The 17,452-nt window shown below is 33.0% G+C and overlaps 1 protein-coding gene across 2 annotated transcripts in view; it reads left to right on the top strand.

Moving 5' to 3' along the window:
• unc5cb (unc-5 netrin receptor Cb) overlaps window positions 1-17,452 on the top strand; it is a 190,375-nt gene that overhangs the window by 62,856 nt on the left and 110,067 nt on the right. The window lies entirely within an intron of this gene.

Here is a 17,452-nt window from a genome sequence, read left to right as displayed (position 1 = left end):
GCTTGTTTCCACCGTAAAATAAAATTTGGACTTTTTATCTCGTGTTTCTGACACTTTTTCTCGCAATTGCGAGATATAAAGTCAGAATTGAGAGATATAAAGTCAGAATTGCGAGATATAAAGTCAGAATTGTGAGTTTTAAAGTCAGAATTGCGAGATATAAAGTCAGAATTGCGAGATATAAAGTCAGAATTGCGAGAAATAAAGTCAGAATTGTGAGATATAAAGTTAGAATTGTTAGTTCAGATATAAACTCGCAATTGCGCCTTATAGTGAGATATATCTCACAATTCTGAGAAAAAAAGAAATTTCTGACTTTATATCACACAAATCTGACTTTATAGCTCACAATTCTGACTTTATCACGCAATTCTGACTTTATAACACAATCATGAGGAAAAAAAAGTCAGAATTGTGAGATAAAAAGTCGCAATTACCTTTTTTATTTTTTTGTTTAGTGACGGAAACAAGCTTCCATACAGACCCTCTTCATCTCTTCTGCTGTAACAGGTAAAGGAGTATTTTAAACAGCTGCTTTGACAGGAAAGTTCATTCGTCTTTAAAGCCGTACAGACGCCTGTAAGGGTTGCAGATTACAGACGGAGTCAAATATTTGAGCATGCTGATGCTGAGGAGGTGCAGAGAAGAAAGCTTTTCATCCCTTCAGAAAGATTTCTGCCGCTTTCAGAGGGAATCAGAGGCTTGTGGGAAATGTATGCTGACAGGTGACGAGGAAAAGAGAGATTATTGAAGAACCGATTACAATGCACAAGTACGCCAGAGTGAAGACTGCACAATCGGAGAAAATAAGGGCTTTTGTTGTCAGTTACAGTGATCGTAACCTAAACAGCAGATGTTTGATGAAACCAGCTCTGTTTTTATGCACACAATTCGCTCCCAATCAATCAGACTCACAGCAAACCTGCTCTTACATATTCAGGGCGTCTTGCAGTCCGTCAGTATAATGAGAACGGCCTTTTCTCCAACACTGAGCCCTTAATGAAATGGTGGCCAAAATCCCTTGCTCAGGACTTCTGCCGCCGAGCGATTTTCCCCCTCGCAGGCCTGAAGCGAAGAGGAGGAATAAAACCCAAAAGCCACAATTGCTGGTGAGATTGGCAGTGGAAACTTGGGAGACAACGTGTTTGCCATGCAACCTAAATTGGCCTAATTTCTCCCTGGAAGAACAGGGTGTGTGAGATACAGGAAACCCAAGCTGTTTTCGTCTTTGAAACCACCATTACAGCAAACATTTATCCAGCAAATGACAAGCGCTTCATATATCATACTTGCTCCACAAGCAAGAATGGGGATTCATGTGTGATTTTTACCATTTTATGTACCAATGTAGTGTTTTCATTGATCACGCCACAAAACGGTCAATAAGCAGTAGGTTTTTAGCATTAGGATTGTGTTTGGATTGAGCATGTGTGCTCAAGTCAGCTTTGATATCTCTGTGGCTGAGGAGTCTCTAATGACTTATGCATGAGAAGATGGACAGAATCACCTTCTACTGTAAAAACAGAGAGAAAGAGAGAGAGAGAGAGAAGCTGAAAGGTCACACAGTGAGGAGGAGGGACGAGCTGAAGCCAGCGGTGTGTAAAGCAGATTTTCTGCTGGTCACTGGTGTGTTTCACTGGTTCTGATGGGTCAGATGGGTCTGAATTGATATCAGCCGCTCAGAATTGATGTTAGACATCTCATATATCACCAGCCCACGCTCGACCTTTAACAAACACCACACAAACTGCTGTTTAAATCAGTTACTGTTGCACAAATTAAGCTATTTATTGCACACTACTGTTCAGAAGTTTGAAAATGGACAAACCCAGTTATTGGGCTGTTTTAACTCAGTGAATTGGGTTGATTTAACTCAGTGAATTGGGTTGTTTTAACTCAGCAAATTGGGCTGTTTTAACCCAGCAAATTGGCTGTTTTAACCCAGTGAATTGGTTGGTTTAACCCAGCGAATGGGTTGTTTTAACTCAGCAAATTGGTTGTTTTAACCCAGTGAATTGGGTTGTTTTAACCCAGCGAATGGGTTGTTTTAACTCAGCAAACTGGTTGTTTTAACCCAGCGAATTGGGTTGTTTTAACCCAGCAAATGGGTTGTTTTAACTCAGCAAATTGGGCTGTTTTAACCCAGCGAATGGATTGTTTTAACTCAGCAAATTGGGTTGTTTTAACCCAGCGAATGGGTTGTTTTAACCCAGCAAATTAGGTTGATTTAACCCAGCGAATTGGTTGTTTTAACCCAGCGAATTGGTTGTTTTAACCCAGTGAATTGGCTGTTTTAACCCAGCGAATGGGTTGTTTTAACCCAGTGAATTGGCTGTTTTAACCCAGCGAATGGGTTGTTTTAACCCAGCGAATGGGTTGTTTTAACCCAGCGAATTGGTTGTTTTAACCCAGTGAATTGGCTGTTTTAACCCAGCGAATTGGTTGTTTTAACCCAGCGAATGGGTTGTTTTAACCCAGCGAATTGGTTGTTTTAACCCAGCGAATGGGTTGTTTTAACCCAGCGAATGGGTTGTTTTAACCCAGCGAATTGGTTGTTTTAACCCAGTGAATTGGCTGTTTTAACCCAGCGAATTGGGTTGTTTTAACCCAGCGAATTGGTTGTTTTAACCCAGTGAATTGGCTGTTTTAACCCAGCGAATTGGCTGTTTTAACCCAGCGAATTGGTTGTTTTAACCCAGTGAATTGGCTGTTTTAACCCAGCGAATTGGGTTGTTTTAACCCAGCGAATGGGTTGTTTTAACTCAGCAAACTGGTTGTTTTAACCCAGCGAATTGGTTGTTTTAACCCAGCGAATTGGTTGTTTTAACCCAGTGAATTGGCTGTTTTAACCCAGCGAATTGGTTGTTTTAACCCAGTGAATTGGCTGTTTTAACCCAGCGAATGGGTTGTTTTAACTCAGCGAATTGGGTTGTTTTAACTCAGCAAATTTGGTTGTTTTAACCCAACGAATTGGTTGTTTTAACCCAGTGAATTGGCTGTTTTAACCCAGCGAATTGGTTGTTTTAACCCAGTGAATTGGCTGTTTTAACCCTGCGAATTGGGTTGTTTTAACCCAGCGAATGGGTTGTTTTAATCCAGTGAACTGGTTGTTTTAACTCAGCAAATTTGGTTGTTTTAACTCAGCAAATTTGGTTGTTTTAACTCAGTAGTTTTATTTAACTCAACTATTGTTTAAAAATTACTGTATTACTTGCTTAAAATGAACCTAAAGTATGTTGCAAATGAACATTTATTAATAAGTTTAATGAATAATAATTAAACAATAAACACTTATTAAATTGCTTATTAATAAATGTTCACCTTTTGATTATTTTTGTTGCCTCTAGTAATTATGTGTCTGATTTTTAATTTCCAACATATTTTGGGTTCATTTTAAGTCAGACATATAGTCATTTTTAAACAATAGTTGAGTTAAATAAAACTGCCCAGCACGTTGGGCAAACATTTAACCCAACCACTCGGTCAGAACAGCCCAATTGCTGGGTTGAAACAGCCAATTCGCTGGGTTGTTTTTAACCCATACGAGTGTAAGAGTGTTTGACTTGTAAGGCGTTCGCTACACTCATGAGTCATTATTTTTGTTTACGATTCTTTCCATTTATGCAAATAAGCAGGTAGAGGATGCAGTAATGATGGTGTGTGTCTGTGTTGTGGCTGGATGTGGGGTGTGTTGTGGCTGTTGGCGGGTGACGGCGCTCTGTGAGGGTCCGTGTCTCTGTAGGGGGCCTGTCTCTCTCACTCTCTCTTCCTCACTCTGTTCTGTAATGGCAGTGAGATGGGAGGAGGAGGAGGAGGTGAGCACTTGCTCCTCATTGCCCTTCCATTATCACTGGTTGACCTACTTCAGTGGAAGAGTGCGGATGAAATCACGGGTCCTGCTGGTCCCTCGACTACAATAGCCGAGAACGAGTTAGTGTGTGTGTGTGTGTGTGTGTGTGTGTGTGTGTGTCTAATGCTGTCTGTCTTCCACCTCGACCCCTCAATACTCCATCCGTGTGTCATTTACAGTTAACACCTCCATTATCGCCCATGTCTCTCTGCTCTCTCATGTGGCCTTCCTTTATGCCTTTGTTGCTTTTCCAGACAATGTTTGACTTGCTCGGTCTGGGGTTATTATAGTAAACTAAGACTAAATCCATCAAAAACATTTTGTTACTTGGAATAATAAAGCGTTAACTGAAACAAAACAAAATATACACAACTTAAACTTACAGTGAATATAAAAAATTGCATAATTGCAATGATTATCAATTAACTTAGTTGAATGCACATTATTATTGAGCATCTGTAGCCTTTTCAAAAGCTTCAACTTCAAAGTGCAATGAGAAGTCAGTCACTTTTATTTATAAATTAACACTATATTCAGATATTCTGACTGTACTCATGTGGAGACACTGCTGAGACGAGACCAAGATGTCTCTTCTTTAAAGATATTGTTTTTCTTTCATCAGCATCTTAATGATTTAATTCATCTCTTGGAGTTTCTGAAGGGAAACAAGCCTCAATATCAAACGTATTGAAATGAAGTAGACTTCCTCCTTTCCTTAATATATGATTTAGTATGTAACATTCAGTGAAAATACCAGTTACTCAAGTAAAAGAACCATGATTTTTATGCAATTGGCAGATGCTTTTATCTGAAGCGCCTTGCATTGCATTGAAGCTATACATTTGAACCCATGATCTTAGCGTTGTGCTCTAGTGTTTCAGCTACAAACGTTGTGATAAGGTTGATGATGTGTAGTTTGAACTAGATCTACACGATTAATCATTAAAAGATTGCGATTTCGATTCAGACAGCTTCACAGTCTTTTCAACCACACAGTATCATTATTTCTGTATCGCAATAATTCAGATTATCACAGAAGTACTGGGATAAAAGTTTATAGTTCGGATATAAACACTGATGTCTATGGTAGTGATCAAAATAGAGCAAATCACCTTTTGAAAGTAACTTGACACTTCAAATAAAGATTGTATCAATTTACACCAGTAGGTGGCGACAAGTGACAAGTTAAAAAATGTTTTGTCATTGAATCATTCACTCAAGAGATTCGTTCAAAAACGCTGATTCATCCAGTAATGAAAAAGTCATTGAATCATTCATTCAACCTGATTTAAAAAAGTAATTAATTCAATTTAATTAAATAGACTGCAGCAAACAATGTTTTGTCAGAACCTCTAGTAAATGTCATGTTGTTATTGTTTATTTGTATATGTTTATTTGTCTATTCAGAATCATGGGAGACTCGTGATCTCTATTTTAAACAAAAAATCGCGATTCTCAATTTATCCAGAATCGTGCAACTCTAGTTGAATAGTCTTCTGATTTATGATGCTTTTTCTCTTTTTTTGTAGATGTTTGACTTCCTCTGTAAAGCTTTCAAGTAATGTTTTCAAAACACTGATACTTTTTCCTATGCAATGACATTAGCCAATCATAACAGTGGCTGTTTACTGACAAGTCTTAAGAGAGCTAGCCTTCAAAACTGATTATTTTAGACAGAATGAGGGTTGAAAATAATCATTTTTATTACATAAATATTTGGAGATATTTAGTATCTTTTAGACTAGTGGAAAGAAAACATCCAAAATAGACATTTACGTGTTTATTTTATTACATCTATTTGCATCTGTAGGTTTCAATACAAATCTTTAAAGAGATTTTTCTCCACTTCAGCAGAACTTACAAACACCAAAACTTACAGTTTTATTCTTGTCTATATTCTGAAGGATTTTATTGAGGGGTTTGTTCATATAGTATAATTCACCTGATATATTTATAACATTTTATTCCTAAAAAAACATGGTGAAATTTGTTTTTCTTGCTGTTGACAGTATTTTCTGATGATAAAAAGAGAAATCCAATATCCCCTCTGTAAAAACCTTTAACTCTAATATGTCAACAATATGAAACAATAATTTTTAACATGGCTTCATCCAATGTTTTGATTTATGTTCCCAAAAATGTATGTAAATTAGTGCATATTTAATTAGATAATGCCTTATTTGTACATTTAAACATAACTCAGAGAACTTGTAATAAAAAACAGTTGTCTTAATGTATTGTGACTAACCAACTGGGGAAATATGATTAGATATATTAGTTGCAATGTTTACTCCATTCACCTGTAGTGTTTTGCCTTGAATTCAAACATCAAATGGCTCCAGGAAATGTGGAGTATCACATACAGGTTGTATATGGTGCTTTTGTCTTTTTTAGAGCATGTGGGTGAGTAAATGGTGACACAATCTTTATTTTTTGGGGCGAACTCTTCCTTTAAGCGATTTCCTTCCATGTTTCACCATTTGTATGAAGTCGAGGAGTTAAGAGGATTGTGGTCCTCCTGATAATGACTAAATGAGTTTGGGCGGCTCTCATGAGGTGTGACGGCTCATCGGGGAGGAGTCTGTCCTCTCGCCGGAGGGCTTCATTAGTTCATTAGCTGCTGAAGACGCTGGTCATGTTCAGATTCCTGCTGTAATGCCGTCAACATCACTTGGCGCCGGTTTCTCCTCTCAAACGGCCCGATCCACTCCGCCGCTGCAGGCGGAGATTTGTGACTTCACATTACATGTGCCCCGTCACATTCAAGCTCACATCAAACTCGTCTCATCTGCTTCCAGCGCTTCAACACCTACGGTGTGTCACGAACACGTCTGACGTGCAGCCAGAGTTTTTCTTCACATCATCATCTGCGTCTGTTAATAAAGAGCTGCAGGTATTGCAATATAGAGACACATAGGAAAGGAAAACCACACGTTTTATGTTTTATGTTTATAAAACTACACTCTAAAAAAATCCTGGGTTAAAAATGGACAAACCCAGCGATTGGGTTGATTTAACTCAGTGAATTGGGTTGTTTTAACTCAGTGAATTGGGTTGTTTTAACCCAGCGAATTGGGTTGTTTTAACCCAGCGAATTGGGTTGTTTTAACTCAGCTAATTGGGTTGTTTTAACTCAGCTAATTGGGTTGTTTTAACTCAGCTACAAACGTTGGGTTGGGTCAACCTATTTTGGGTTCATTTTAAGACAGTCATTTAAGACATTTTAAGTCATTTTTAAACAATAGTTGAGTTAAATAAAACTGCCCAGCACGTTGGGCAAGCATTTAACCCAACTGCTGGGTTTGTCCATATTCAACCCAACTTGGGTTGTTTTTAACCCAGCATTTTTTAGAGTGTAAGTTCAAAGAGATAGATATCATATCATATATATACAGTAAAGAAATATATCGTCAATTTCTCTATCAACTCAGATCTTCAGTGTTGTTATTGTGGACTAAAACTAATGATAATGACAAACACATAAAGTTCTTAAAACTAAAAAAAAAAAAAAGTAAATGAATGTAATGTAAAAGAAATGTAAATGTAAATGAAAAGCTAGTTCAAAATATTAATACTTTAATAGTATTAAATAATACTAAAATGATGCTGTTTCGCAATATGAACCAAAACAAAATGATCAGATTGTCATAGGTGTGCATTCTCGCTTTGTTTATTCATTTAGCATCATTTAATTGTCTTGTTTTTATTTATTTGAAGGAGAAACATCTGAGACAAGGCTGAGACTCAGTTAATCTCCAATCAGAAGATCTCAGTTTGAACTCACACAATCAGTTGACACATTTGTGTGTCTTTTTCAGTTTCAGGAGATCAGGAGGTGAAGTTGATCCTTAAAATAACACGTAAGTGAAAACTCCATTAAGTCTCAGAGCAATAAAAGAGCAAACTCTGAGCAATGACTGCGCTCTCGGGGGAGCCGTGAACGCGGGAGTCTTTTTTAGGCCGCTAGAAGTGCGTGTGTGCTTGAACAGGTATGTGGGATGAGAGGAGGATTATTCATGCTTGCGTTCCTCAGGATGGAGTGAGTGAGAGGGAGTGAGGATGAGTGTGAGGACCGAGTGTGAAGAGAGAGAAAGACAGCGCTGGATTGTGTGACAGACAGTCAGAATGTTCCGGGCTCTGGAGATGCTGGGCGTCTCTCGTTCACTGACACGTACAGTCCTAAATGTCCTTCAGCTCTGGAGATCTGCTGCGCTCTGTGTGTGTGTGTGTGTGTTGTGTGTGTGTGTGTGTGTGTGTGTGTGTGTGTGTGTGAGTGGGATTCTGGGAAAAGTTAAAGTTATTGAGGTGCCAAACTCTCTAAACGTTCAAGCAGAGGAGGTGTAAAAAGTTTACAGTGTTTAATGTGGAGGAGTATACATAACATAACATAATGAGAGACAATACTATACAATACAGTTTGGGGTCAATACTTTTTTTTTTTTTCTTGAAGAAATGACTGATTTTATACAGCATTAAATTGATCAGGTTAACATAAGGCACTGTGGGAAAGATAGTATGTGTGAACATGGCCTTTTTACCCACAGTCCTTTGTGTGAGAGGAGATCAGCAGCCATGTTCTTCTGACTTTCATCTGTATTGATGTAGTGTGTGAATTGGTCGTCGTTAATGTTCTCTGATATTTCTGCGCTCTTGATTTGCAGATGAGGTTTAAACTTTTACCCTCGTATCATGGTGAGGAATATTAAACCGGACGGGGGACAAACGGCGCGAGGACACAACAGGCGCCGCTCGGAGTTCAGAATTGAATATAAATAGTTTAATTAGCCCGTTAGTTCATTTGGAAATGTGAATGCTTATCTGCAGGGTGACGCTGAACGCTCAAGCAGAAACTTGCTGAGTCCTGGAGAAATGAGGAAATGTTCAAAGCTTAATTAGGGACGAATATCACAGCGGTGGTTTAATTCAGTACGATCGAATCGAGCAGGAGCTGTGCTTTTATTAGCCGTCCTCTTGTGTTATCGTCAACTAACATTAATACTACTAAAAATTGTTTTTATTAATTCAGAATAAAGCTAAAATATAAATATAAGATGAAAAAGTTAAACTTAAAACAACAGAAATGGAAAATTAGAAATAACTGAAGTAAGTTGAAGTACTAAAATTGTTAAAACGGAAATAAAAACAAATTAAAGCTAAATACATAAATAAAAATATTTTAAAAAACAAAAACTATTAAAAATGATTTTCATTAATTCAAAATAAAGCTAAAATATAAAACTTAAAAATAAAATGAAATAAAAATAAATTAAAGCTAAATACAATAATAATAAAAAAAACTATTAAAAATTATTTTCATCAATTCAAAATAAAACTTAAATATAGCTAAATATAAGATGAAAAACTTAAACTTAAAAAACAAATGGAAAATTAGAAATAACTGAAGTAAGTTGAAGTAATACAATTTTTACAACTGAAATAAAAATAAATTAAAGATAAATACAAAAATAAAAATATTTTAACAAACAAAAACTATTAAAAAAGATTTTTCCTTACTTCAAAATATCAAAATAAAGAAAAATGTAAATATAAGATGAAAAACTTAAATTTAAAACAAAAAAACCCAGAAAATTAGAAATAACTGAAGTTGAAGTACTAAAATTGTTAAAACTGAAATAAAAATAAATTAAAGCTAGGTACAAAAATAAAAATGTTAAAAGAAACTATTAAAAATGACAAAACACCTTTCTAACACATAATAAATTATAAAAAATAAAATATAATTCAAAATACTACTGAAATTCTATAATAATCTGTCATTTATAATAATAAAATAATACTGGTTCTCTTATTTGCTGTAGTATCCTGTCTTAACTAATCAGTCTCACATGATGTTTGCAAATAAATTTTGGTTTTGGTGAGTAATTTATACAAGTAAAGCCAACTTTACAGTATTTCTACAGTATTTCTTTATACAATACAGATTGTTTCCAATCAGCTTCACAGAAATAACAGAATCAATTATTCAAACTTCATCAAATATGAGATAAATTCAGCTCTAGAAAGACAATAGAGTCATTATTCAGATCAATTCAGTTCAGTGTTGATTCAGTTCAGTTCAATAACTGTCTTCATCAATTATGAAACACATTATATTCAAATATAAATTTGTTTTTGATCATGTAAGCAGCACGTGGGAATCAGATCACATGATAACACACATTCTCCAGCCAAACCTTGTGCTCGTGGTTGTTTAGCTCACTCTAATTGTCCGCTTGATCCCATCTGTGAGTCCGTGTGTCTCCGCACCCGTTCTTCCGGATCCGCAGTAACGAGCTGTTGGGTTTGTTCTGTAATGACCTGCAGGCAGTGGAGGTCAGGATGTGACCGCATCCTTCTCCAGCCAATTATCATGTGTGACGCTGACGGGCCGCTGTGACACGTGTGACAGGAAGTACAGTGAGAGCTGAGCTTTGATTGGCACCATCATTAAACCCCGGAGCAGACGAGCCGTGACCTCCACGCCAGCCTTGACCCCCGACCGCTGTCGCTGCCCACCGGTCAGCAGAAATGATGCTGACGCCTTCCTGAAGGAGCGAAGATCCTCAGATGAGATCTCAGTTGTTTCTCCGGCTGTAATGAGAAGAAACGACAAGAAAATGCTGCTTCTCTGATGATTGTCATGAAGAAAAAAGAGCCCCGGAATCACACATTTATTATTATAATAATAATTAATAACAAATTATTCCACATTAATTGTATAGATCTATAGTCTTAATGTATGTCAAACTTTGATTAACTTTTTATTATATTTATGTCTAAAAAAAATGTTTAAAATTAAATGTTCATTAAAATGTTTTATTAAAATACTTTTTTAAATTTATTAAATTGTATTATCATAATTAACATTTATCACAGTGGATTTAGGATTTCTAAGTATTTAAATTAGTACATTATTAAATATTACATTTATTTTATATTTATTATATATGATATTGTTAAATTATTTATTATATACTTACATTTTACTGTAGTTTATTGCTTTATTTTTAAGTATTATTAATTATATAATTTATTCGTTATTAATTAATATTTTTTAAAGTACTTTATTATTATACATTTTTTACTGTAGCTTACTGCTTTATTATTCTTTAAGTATTATTTGTCAAATATTCTTAATCATATTTATTATTTTCAAATATTATTAAAAAATACATATACATTTATTAATATTTACCAATTATCATTCTTTTTATTATTTACTTGCATTTTTTTACTGTATTTTATAATACTGTATATTTATTTAAAATTAAATATTAATATTAAGAGAACCAGTGCTATTTTAATTTTATATAATTAATAAATATTTAATTATTTTTTTATTAAAATAATTTATTTTCTTTTATTATTCATTATTAATTAATATTTTTATAAAAGTACTTTATTATTATTATTATTTACTGTAGTTTACTGCTTAATAATTCATTAAGTATTATTTTTAAAATATTTTAATCATATTTATTTATTATTATTTTCTAAGTATTTATCAATTATAATTTTTTTTATTATTTACTTAAATTTTTACTGTATTTTATAATACTGTATTTATATTTATTATTTAATAGTGAATATTAAATATTCATTAAATATTAATATTAAGTGAACCAGTGTTATTTTAATTTAATATTTAATAAATAATAAATATTTCATTATTTTTATTAAAATAATTTAACTCTAATTTAACTCTTAAAATAATCTAACTCTAAACAAAAACCAAGATCGTATTTATTTTTTCCTCCCTCAATAAGTATTGTTTTTATTGAAGAACAGAGTCGTAAAATGATAGAAAATTCCCATTTTTGTTCATAATTACAGCAGAAATAATACAAACCCTGAGAATACACGAGTGTGTGTGTGTGTGTTTATTGACACTGGCTGTAGTGATTTGTGAGAAACAGCGTCTCTGTTGTCGACTCCGTCAGTGAAACGCAGTCGCTCAGAATCGCGGCACTCGGGTGGAAACGTCTCGTCTCCGTACGGCCATCCCGGCGCCCGCGCTCAGAGAGGGATGGTGGCGTGCCGCTGTAAATTAGTCCCTGGCGGTGACACCATGCTTGCTGGGTAATTTGGACAATGGGGCATTTGACAGCTCACCCATCAGCACAACTGCACCCTGGGGAGGAAGCCCTCGCTGGCTTTTTCCTCTCGCTCCTTCAGCCTGATGGAGCGGCTCTCTAAGTAGCAGCATCATTCTCCAATCAACCAACAAAATGGCTTTTCATCCGGTGCCGAAAAAGAGCCGAGGATGGAGAGAGAGAGACTTTTTCCCTTCATAAATCTCTCTCTCTTTCTCCTTCTTCCAAGGCATTGGCTGTATGATTGAAACCACACAAAAAACCTCAAAGAATGTCGTCCTTTGTCCGTTTTTTGGCCTTGTAGTTCCTCTGAAAACACAGTTGTGTGAGTTTTGGGATATTTCAGTATCCGGCTGTAGTTTGGGTTCCATTGGCTGGTGATTCGGAGCTAGCGCTCGGTTTCCATGACACCCTGGGAATTAATTTCTCTCTGTGCACCGTACATATCATTTCCCATGGTGATAAGTGAGGAATGTGTCCTTGTGCCGTCTGCGCTCCGAATGGAGATTTCAGATACTGAAAGAGCGAGAGTTTTTCCCTGTAGGGATCAGCGATGTATCCGATATTCGGTACGTTTCGCATTTACATTCACAAAGTGTGAGATAATTTCACTCAGGGATGTCGCAGTGATTTCAGAGCCCTATTAAGTGTCCTAAAGACTGTCATTAGACTGGTCACATGACTCGCGGCTTTGAGAGTTTTAAACGGATGTTTTAGTAGCGACTCTGATTTAAACATGTTAGAGTTGCTTAATTTCATTCTTGTTTGTAAATTATTTCTAACTGTCCTTGAATCAGTTTAACTCTGTGATTCTCAGTTTGTTTTCGTTAGAAATAGATGTTGGTAAATATTGTTTATTGAACATAATGATTAGATTATAAAATTAAAAATGTTATACTATTTTAAAATACTATTCTGGTACAAACATTTTGGAAAACATGCCTACTTGTTTTTAAAATAATTGTCTAGGTATTAGTGATCTTATTTATGTATTTATTTATTGTTTATGATAATTATTATTTACTTAATAATAAAGCAGTAAACTACAGTAAAATTTAAGTATTCATTTTCTAGGAATCAGTTATTATTTATTTATTGATTACTATTTTTCTAAGTATTTATTATTATTACTATTATTTACTTAAATTTTACTGTAGTTTACTGCTTTATTATTAAGTATTATTTTTCTAATTATCAATCATTATTATTTATTTATTGATTACTATTTTGCTACGTATTTATTTATTAATAATTTTCCTAAGTATTTATTAATATTATTTACTACTTACTATAATGTACTGCTTAATCTTAATTTATTTATTCATTATTAATATTTTCTTAAGTACTTTATTATTATTATTATTATTATTATTATTATTATTATAACATTTACTATAGTTTACTGCTTTATTATTAAGTATTATTTTTCTAAGTATTTATTGATTCTATAGTATTTATTATTAAATTATTTACTACTGATTTATTATTTAAGTATTCTTCTTCTAGTTATTATTAATCTTAATTTATTTATTCATTAATTAATATTTTCTTAAGTACTTTTTTTATTGTTATTATAACATTTTTACTGTAGTTAACTGCTTTATTATTTTTTAAGAATTATTCTTCTAGTTATTAATAATCTTAATAATGTATTTATTCATTATTAATTAATATTTAATATATATATATAAATAATATAATATTAATATATATAAAAAAGTACTTTATTATTATTATTATTATACAATTTTACTGTAGTTTACTGCTTTATTATTCTTTAAGTAATATTTTTCAGATATTCTTAATCATATTTATTATTTTCTAAGTATTTATCAATTTTTTTTAATTATTATTTACTTAAGTTTTTACTGTATTTTACTTCTTACATTTAAAATCGTTGAATCAGCTGTAATGAAACGACGGTTCTAATATTGGGAAAAGATGAAAACCTGAATCTCTGCAGTAAGGTGATCGTCCGTCTGCCCTCAGCTCAGCGTCTGACGCTCCTCCAGCTGCTCTCTCAAGCCGGTTTCTTCAGCATTCACTGTCAAACTCTCTACTCTGGCCGTTTGCTCAGATACGCTGCTGGAGAGACGCCAAACGAGTGATTGTTCAGAGTCTGTAGGTCAGATCCGTTCCTCATGTTTACAGGGAAGGTCACGCTCTTCGCTAACTTCAAGGGAAGCGGGCAGCTGCTTTAGCGTCCTGTTACCCAGAATACACCTGTTTTCACTGTGTTACCTGGATCAGAAATGCCTTCAGGTCCTAGTCATCCTTACTTTCAAGTTTGGTTGATTATTAATTGGAACTGGAACATAATTAGATGTTTACACAGCATAAATGAGTTATTAATGTGATTCCTGGACTTCCATGAACATTTGGTCAAGCTTCAGATAGATCCGAAGAATTTGTCTCATTCATTCGTTCATTTGTTTGTTTGTTCGTTCGCTCACATTTATTTATTTACTTATTTACTTAAAGTGGTAAACTATAGTAAAATGTATTATTATTTGAGTATTCTTTTTGAATTATTAATCATAACTATTTATTGATGATTATTTTTTAAGTAATTATTATTAGTATTAGTATTTACTTAAATTATATTGTAGTTTAATTAATTATACTGCTTTATTATTCTTTAAGTATTAATTTTCAGATATTCCTAAACATATATATTTATTATTATTATTATTTATTTATCATTTATTATTATTTTCTTAATTTTTACTGTAGTTTACTGCTTTATTATTCTATAAGTATTATTTTTCAGATATTCTTAACTATATATATTTTTTTAAGTATTTATCATTTATTATTATTATTTAATTAATTTTTACTGTAGTTTACCTCTTTATTATTCTTCAACTTATATTTCTAGTTATTAATCATATTTATTTATTTAAAGTGGTAATCTACAGTAAAATGTATTATTTTTCAGATATTCTTAAACGTCTATTTGTTATTATTTTTAATTATTTATCATTTATTATTATTATTTACTTAATTTTTATTTTTTACTGTGGTTTACTGCTTATTAATCATATTTATTTATTTGAAGTGGTAAATTGTATTATTCTTTAAGTATTATTTTTAAAATTATTATTAATCATAATTATTTGCGATGATTATTTATTATTATTATTTACTGTGGTTTACTTATTTTACTGTAGTTTAGTGCTTTATTATTCTTAAAGTTTTATTTTTCTAGTTATTATAATTATTTATTTATTCATTATTACTTAATATTTTTCGAAGAATTTTTTATTAATTTTAATTTTTTTATTTTAATTTTTACTGTATTATTTTTAAATGTAATTGGTCACAGTGGCTGCAATGAAATGATTCTGATTTGTAAAAATAAAATCACATTTTTAAAGTGATTTCAGATCAGTTTTACACAAATCTCAGTGTTTTTCAGCTCTTGTGTGGACGTTCAGAACAGCAGACGACAGCACACTCATACAGGCAGGAATAAATATGAAATATGATTAAATCTGAATGTAGTTGTCAGATGTTCAGTGGAGGAAAAACCTTGTTTTTGTACGATCTTGCGCAGCTGAGCCGGGTTCATCCTGCGTTTGATTCGGGCTGAAGTGAATGTCATGGCAACTGCGACGCCGCCTGTTTCTGTTCTGACCTAGAAAGAATGAAAAGATTGTGTGTTTCCTTCAGTCGAGACGCTCTATCTGTGAAGTTAAGCAGTAATCACCTGCTGTTAACGGTTATCATACAACACACACACACACATTTGGAGTGTGTTTTTCATCCAGGCTTAGAGAAAGAACGACTAAAACCAGGAGGACAGTCGCTTCTCTGCTGCTTGTTTGTTTCGTAAGAATCATATCTGCTCTCTTTTCTTGAGTATTTTTGCAATTATGTATTTTTATTGTTCTTTAAATAGAAGCAGAATGAACTGAAACATGATAATCGTTCAAAACGTGAACATCGCTGGTTAATCTGAGGCCGTAATGAAGCGTTTCACCTCCGGATTGAGCACTTTTGGACATTATTTCTGTTTTAATGTCTGACGGTTAGTGATCACATGATTCTTTATGAATCGTCAGACCCGTGTGTCACGCATCATAGATGATCATGGGACGGCTGACATCCTGAAATCCTTTTATTGTAGGACAGGTTCATCGTTTGAAGTTCCCACACCTTATATTGCGCATCATTCTTGCTTTCCGTGCAGAGCGGAAATAAAAGCCGAGGATGAGAGCGAGAGGGAGTGGGATGGAGGATTTATGCCGGCGTTCATCCGCGTTCACGCTTGACTCTCTCCTGATGGAAGAGACGCAGCGCTGAGGGTGATACAGAGCTTTCCCGGGAACCATAAATCTGACGCGCACAGATAGAATCGAGCTTATCTTTCACTGCGCTGTCAGCAGCTGCTGTCACACACGTGGAGAATATATGTAGATCTCACTTCTACACAACTCAACTTTCAACTTAACAAAACAAAATCATTTCATCTTAATGTTAAAACTGTTCATTGTTAAGTGCAACTACTATTATTTATTTAATTATTTATTTTTCCAAATAACAAGAAAATTGGAAATCTTTTGATTTTAACTGAATTTTATTGGTAAATGCCATTTAACATAATAAAATAAAATAAATAATGTATTACATTATATTATAGTTAAATATATAACAAACAAAATCTTTTGGTAATGTGTAATTTTTAATTCAGTCATTTGTAGTTTAATACATTTATTTTTGGCAATGTTAATAGAGTTTTATTGGTAAATAGCTATTTAACATAATTGTAATATTATTTATTTATTTAAATTTATTTTTCCAAATACTAAGAATAATGTAAACTTTAGATTTTTACTGAATTTTATTGGTAAATGGCATTTAACATAATAATAATAAATAAAAAATAATTATATTATATTATATTAAATTATATTATATTATATATTATGGTTAAATATCATATAACAATCAAAATATTTTGTAAATGTGCATTTTTTTTTTTTAAGGTAATGTGTGATTTTTAATTCAGTCATTCGTAGTTTAATACATTTATTTTTGTCAATGTTAATAGAGTTTTATTGGTAGATAGCTATTTATAATATTATTTATTCATTAGTTTAAACAAGAACAATATAAATCTTTTGATTTTAACTGAGTTTTATTGGTAAATGCTGTTTAATAAATAAATAAATAAATAAATAATGGTTAAATATTTAAAAATCAAAATAAAAATCATTTTTTAAGTCAGTCATTTTTAGTTTAATACATTTATTTTTGGCAGTGTTAATAGAGTTTTATTGGTAAATGTTATTTTAAACATAATTGTAATATTTATATTTATTTATTTGTTGATTGATTGATTGATTGTTCATTTTGGTGATGTGTATCTATTAAAGATGATGTGTAATTTTTACTTTCTCGGTTTATTATGCAGAGTTGCTGTAAGTATGACACCAGTAGTGTGACCTGTTGGTCAGATCGGGACCAGTGCAACTGAACCAGTGGTGTGAGTTTGGGGAGGAACTGA

This window comes from Ctenopharyngodon idella, chromosome 10 (assembly GCF_019924925.1).
Source record: "Ctenopharyngodon idella isolate HZGC_01 chromosome 10, HZGC01, whole genome shotgun sequence".
Lineage (NCBI taxonomy): Eukaryota > Metazoa > Chordata > Actinopteri > Cypriniformes > Xenocyprididae > Ctenopharyngodon > Ctenopharyngodon idella.
This window is presented reverse-complemented; position numbering and strand designations above follow the sequence as displayed.